Source organism: Condylura cristata, unplaced genomic scaffold, assembly GCF_000260355.1.
Source record: "Condylura cristata isolate star-nosed mole 26May11 unplaced genomic scaffold, ConCri1.0 scaffold00016, whole genome shotgun sequence".
Taxonomy (NCBI): domain Eukaryota; kingdom Metazoa; phylum Chordata; class Mammalia; order Eulipotyphla; family Talpidae; genus Condylura; species Condylura cristata.
The window spans coordinates 34,282,474-34,288,978 of NW_004567117.1; the positions used below are offsets into that span (position 1 = coordinate 34,282,474).

Below are 6,505 nucleotides of genomic sequence, written 5' to 3' on the forward strand. Positions count from 1 at the left end.
AACAGAATTTGGGTTTTTGCAGTATTTACATATTCTAGAAAAATCACAACCATGTTTTCACACAGAAGATGCTCAGTGATAATTGACAAGTAAATGAACACTTGAGAAGGTGAAGAATTGGATGTGAATATGCAGATGAGAGAGGACATGTTGCATCATCTCTTTGGACTCACTTTTCACAAATTTCAGGTATCAGCATGTGCAGGTTGGGATCCAGAAATGCGAGGTCTGCATTCAGATTGACAAGGGGCCGACTGTTTCACTTCACTTGTCATGTAGCCTTTCGGATTTCATGTATCTATGCATTCAACAGGTCTTTGCTACATACCTTTTTTGTTTTTAAGATTTATTCATATAGAACTGGGGTACAGGTCAGAGATGCGGAGGGTGAAAGGATTCACCAGAGACAGAGTGGGGAGCAGAACAGGCAGATCAACAAAGTGCACTGCTGAGGGGAGCAGCGGGTGGGTCAGGAGAGGTCTGCCGTGCCCTGTGGATCTCCTCCGGGGCAGGCGGGAATCGAACTCTTGTGGAAATGGCTTAAGCTTCATAGTGCAGTGTTTTAGCCCGCTGTGCCACCAGGGAGGGCCACTATGTACTTTTATCTGCCAAGCACTGAAATTTCTCTTTAAACATTTTATTTTGACCCAGTTTCCCTCCTGGTGCTAGACCTTGGTAGACTAAAATTTACTTTAACTCTCCTTTGCAAGAATCAAATACTTCCCTTACACACACTAGCTGAGTATCTGTTACACAGTGCTGTCTGATGAGCAAGACGTGTTACAACCTGACCATGTGCTGGAAAGTTGTTCCTATAAAAGAAGACAAAAGCCACTTCATTAAGGTGCTAGTTATATCAGCTGTTAATTAAATTTGCGAAGTAGTAGATGTATATATAACAAAGTAGAATGAATGTTGAATGTATTATTGAAACGGCATCTTTCTGAAACAGGAATGGCTCATCCTTTTAAGAGAACAGTGCAACAGCTGTATTTGCTGTCTACCCATTATACTTAATTAAACAGTTCAGGTCCAGCAGGGTGAAAGGTGTCTAGTACCATTTAGCATCTGACAGCAATCCAGGGGCCTGGACTCTGTGCCTGGTGGCCCTGGATCGCCGCGATGAACAGGCATCTGCATTAGGGAACCAGAAGCCACTCTGATTTTCTCTAATTGACTTGTTGGCGGTGCTAATAGAGCAAAAGTGCAGGGACATGAGCATTGCACCCCGACAAGCACTTGGCACGGACGGGGCCACCGAGTGAAGTACATAACGCGTGATGAATAAAGGACTATGGGCTGTCAGCCTGGCATATGCCACTGGCATTTAATTCACACAAAATATTAATTAAAAATAATTATGTTCCTCTCACTGGCTTTTGTCACCAAGTACAGCATCTTGGGCGAGCCCCCGAGGTGCTGTCTGCGGGTCCCTTACTTCAGTCCCACGGCCCCAGAGTGCCGCATTCATCTCACTGCATTCAGGCAAGCCTCAACAAAAGCTCTTTTGGGTCTCTCACCTGCCAGATCTCTGAAGTAAAACCAAAATTCTTGCTTTTACCCACTTGTCTTTGCAACTCCGTGAGCCTTTATTCCCTTTATTCGAAGCCACAGAGAAAGCCAGGAGCCATCTGTTTGGGATGCTTGGATAATATTTCTTCAGTCTCCTTTATCTCAATCTGATGTGCTTTGTAAGTAAGGTTGGCCAAATGATGAAAATCTGATCAACAACTTGAAATCTATGTGATCACTCAGAAAACACAATTAAAAATACTTCTCATGGGCAACCACCAAAATCTAAGTTATTTCAACATGATTCTGTCACAGTAAATTCAAATAAGAAAATCCTGCTGTACTTTATTTTTCAGAGACAATTGATAAATTTCCACACTACATGTCTGCAACATCTTAGCAAATCCAAAAAAATTGACTGTCATAATTGTCATTAAGTGTGTTCCTGAACAATGGGGTCTGACCATAATTAATGATTAATTCACTTGGAATTCATTATGGTAATATTAAATGCGCTTAACTCATTTGATGCTTCTATAGAGGGAGCAATTCTAGGCAATTCTTTTGTGATTTACTGATTTTAAAGTTTAAGAGCTCTGAGCATGTGCAGGAAGATAGCTCCACATTGCCCCCTAGTGGTGTCATGGAAAATGACACTTCTTATCTATGGGGAGAAAATTTTCATTCTTCCTTGCTCCCCTTCACTCTGTCAGCATCTTTATACTCAGTGAAGATGCCTTTATTAAATACAAAAGGGCATTAAAGTAATGCTATCGAGTTACTAGCAGGCAAATACTGAGCAAGAATGTCTCTGACACTGTCCTAGCTCTTGATGGTATTCTTTAACCAGTTAAAAATCCATCACGGAATGGACATTGCTGAATAGACAGCTAAGCTATTGCAACTTTTGATTTAACCTTTAAGGTTTGTCTCCCCTGAGGTGTGCACAACATCGTTGGGATCTGTGGGGTATAACAACTAGTGTAATTCATTGAGCAATGACTAGAAAATTACAAAGCTCCAGACTCTTTGTTATTCTGCCATAAACCACCAGATTCTTTGTTATCCTGCCATAAACCATGGTTAGGCATCAAGTAGAAGAGAACATCACTCAGATGTTTAGCTACTCAGTGGCTGTCAGTATCAGCAAGAATCAGCATTGAAATGACAATCACCTTGCTCTCACTGTGGGGAGCGATTCAGAAGCGGTGAATACTACCTAGGAACCAGGAGCAGCAAAGTGAGTTGCACATTTTGTCCTAATTCAGAATGAGATGAAATTTTTTTTAAAAAATGAGCATGACCTAGTCGAGACATTTTCATCTTTTCTCTTGGGCTTTAAATGAGAAATGGTATTTACAACAGAAGACTGAAAGCGTGTTGAGCAGAGAGATGGCGTGGGGGCACTCACGGAATGTGCTGTCTAGGGAGGCTGGCAGGTGGGACCGAGAGGCAAAGGCATGAAAGCCATGTCTTGTCGACCTTGCTGACTACCTGTAAGCTCCAGCTGTTAACCTGGAGCATAAAAGTCAAGAGCTCTCTATCAAGTAGGACATTCTTGACTAAATTCCCATCTAAATCGCAGAGTTGAACATAAAACAACCATACTCATTGCCTTGCATAAGTGAGCACCTGCTTTATTATGTTGTATTCCCCTCCTTGCCACATAGGGTAGCTTCTCATCAGTTGTTGATCTTATGCATGACTTTAAAATAAGACATTCATTATCCATGATTTGTGAACATACACATACACATACATGTATGTATGTATTTGTGTATACTTAATGCATGTAGGAATTAGGTTGTAGACTAGTGGTTGTGGGTCTGGGTTCAGCCCAGAGACATAATTTGTCTTGCCAGGTCAAGTTTGTTTATGTACCTAAGTAGCCGGCTTTTGGAAATTTGTTGATTTCATATACAAATCTGGATTTCCAGAAAATCTGACAACTCTGGGATTGCCTTCCATAGGCCAGTAACGCTTGCAGCTGAATGGTGACCTCTCTCTAGGTGGCTTTCTGAAGTGAGTTACTGTCTAAGATGTCCTCAGCTCTATTTCTCACTTCTTCTGGCACCAAATCTAAAGACTTTAAAAAAAACTAAAACAAGCAAGTCTAATTCCCGTAAGTTTAGAATACCTGATCTTTCTCTTCGATAAATACAGACATAGCTAAAAGCAAATACATAATGTAAATGTGCATATAGGCACTGTTATGTATACTGGAGAAAATAAAAAGTAATTTGACCCACAAAAAAAAATTTTATGTGCCTTGAATGTAATGTAAATATTTATATTGTAGTTGCTTAAAATCATACTTAGTCCCTCCTCCAAAGCTTATATTTTTCCTAGAAGGAAAAATTTTGCTGAGCTACCTGGCTGTATTTCCAACCTTTCACATCTTTCTCCTGACATGTGTTCTACCTCCTGTCACCCTACCTCTAATCCCTGCCCATACTTGAGGCCCCAGTTCCAAGTCCATACCTGATGACAAGCCTGTGATGACCCAGTTCCTTACCTACTCTTCACTGTTCTGAGCCCAGATAGCTTCTGTCACATACTTTACTGCTTAATTTTATACAGTCTTTAATTAGTTGCTCTACTCAGAATTACGATTTTAACCTGACAGCAGGGCTCCATCTGGTACATATATTCATGAATCTCTAAGAGCATTTAAAAGTCGATCAATTACTTTCTTCCTAATAACTAATATGTCAATATGAATTTAGATACACATAAACATCCCCTCAAGTAAAGGAAGCAGTTCACTGAAGAGAAGCTCTCTGACTACATCAAATGCAATTTCATTTTATTCTTCGTGTGCCTCTTTTGTCATTGTCACTTGAAATGTCAGTACCTTTAACGCTAATATTTAGGTCACATAAAATCCATCTAATCACTTCAGAGAACACTGGCATAGTTACATTCACTCATTTTTACTTTTTTTTAAAATTGTGAAATAGAAGTGAGATACAGGAGACCATTTGCAACATGTAGAACTTAATGAATTATCATCACTGGGGCTTGAACATGCTGCCTTCTTTCTGCTCTATCTCCTGCACTTTGCCATCTGGATCCAGGAGCTTGATCAGACTACATAAATTCAGTCCCTGTGGTGAGACTGTGGAAGGATGTGTGTTCTTTCATTAGGAGGTAGAGAATGTCTCCATGTCTCTGTTTTTACCTTAGCAGTCCTGTAGCTTAATGTCTCCAGTGAGTTGAGCACTGTGGCTGAAAGATGGCAATATTTGAATTCTATCGTTTGGTTTTTACCAGTTAGATGAAACAATACCATTAGGAGCTGCTTCCCCAATACACTGATGGTTACACAGTTGATAGAGCTGATTTGTGAGACAAGTGGTAATTATTAGATTCTGTACCCAGTCTTCAAAATAGCAGTTTGGTTCATTGCCAACATCAGAAGTGACCAACTTTACTATGTCTTAAAATAGCTTGATGAATTCATGCATTCATATTTGTTGAGTTCCAGTGCATTAACATGTTTATTTTTATTCGTAGTCACTTTGTTCTCATCTTTGGTCTGTGGAAATCTCTTTAGGTTGATTCCTGGATCCATTTGATTTGATCCTACTGGTCTTCCGTGGCACCTCGTTTCAAAACAATGTTTTGCACTGAGCTGCTGTTTCCTACTTCAGACCAGAAACCAAAAATTTTTTGCCATATAAGTTATGTATCTTTATGGAGGTTTTGTTTCTTGCAATGTGAAATATTTGTTCAAAATCCCAGTTTGAGCTTGGGATATTTGCAGTTGACGAATCACTGTTTCTAGACTTTCTGTATTGACAGAACTAGAATTTGTTTTTAATTTAAGCTGATTTTTTCATGAGACATTGTTTAACTGCTTCTCTTTTACTTGGATGTCAGTCCATCCACAACACAAATCTGGCTCTCAAAACTTAAAAGATGAAAGAATTTGGAACTTCTCGTGGTTACTCATTTGTATTTTCCTATAGTGTGTTAGTCTCAGAACAGTAATAAAAATTATCATAATAATATGGTTAATAATAATTATTGAAACATTTACCTTTGCATGCAGTTATCACTATCACTGAATTTTGTTTTATGCTTTCATACATCTAGGAGAACATGGAGATATCACAAAGTAGAATCTCTTCCTTTTAACACTCACTAAATCTTAGCGTATTTCATTTGCTCAGCAGGTAGGTGTTAGGTTGATATCTTCCCTGGTCATTTCAGGTTTTAAAGCTCATTTTCTTGTAGTTCTCAGGGTGAGGGGAACAATGCAAAAATGCTCCCTGATTGCTTGCAAGCTGGTAGCTGTTTGGATATTCTCTTTATTGCTCAAAGTTAACTTTTGTTGGTTCTAAAAATCCTTGAATCACATGTTCTTACTTTAAAAATCTCAAATAAATTACTCTGGTTTCTTTTAGCATAAAATGTCATCAAAAGTCTGATAATGATCTAACTTTTTGCCATATAAATTATGTATTTTTTTCTGTTTGTGTTACCAAAGGGTCCAAAGCAATAAAATAACTGACCAGGTCAGAACGTCTCTCATTGGTTCTGGGTCTGGTTACCCATCAACACATTCCAAACAAAAGGCCCTAAGTGCAGCAAGATAAGCAATTGATTTTAACCCACAGGGAGCCATGGTACGGGGCAGAAGGTCTAGTTACTGAATGATGGTGCAGGGTTATCATAAATACGTGTTTGGTCTAATTGACACCATGCAAATACCCAGAATTTGCTTTGGACATCCTGACCTGCTTTACTACCAATAATGCCTTCTTTCACCTTTCATTTTACTATGGAAGGTAACATCTCCTCTTTCTTAATGGCTGAGTAGTGTTGCATTGTGTGGATGCACCATATCTTCATCAAAACTGCCCAAGCAGGCTCAGGTTGTTGTCATGCCCTAACTCTTGTAAATAGCCTGCAGTCAGCATTCTAAAGCATATCATTGTTTGAGTTGATGGTTTTATAGTCTTCAGATAAATGACAAATTTGCATTTTT

At 39.2% G+C, this 6,505-nt stretch overlaps 1 protein-coding gene across 1 annotated transcript in view; it reads left to right on the forward strand.

Annotated features, from left to right (window-relative positions):
• The window catches only part of DCC (DCC netrin 1 receptor), a 977,719-nt gene that overhangs the window by 853,265 nt on the left and 117,949 nt on the right, over window positions 1–6,505 (forward strand). The gene's annotated exons all lie outside the window — the stretch shown is intronic.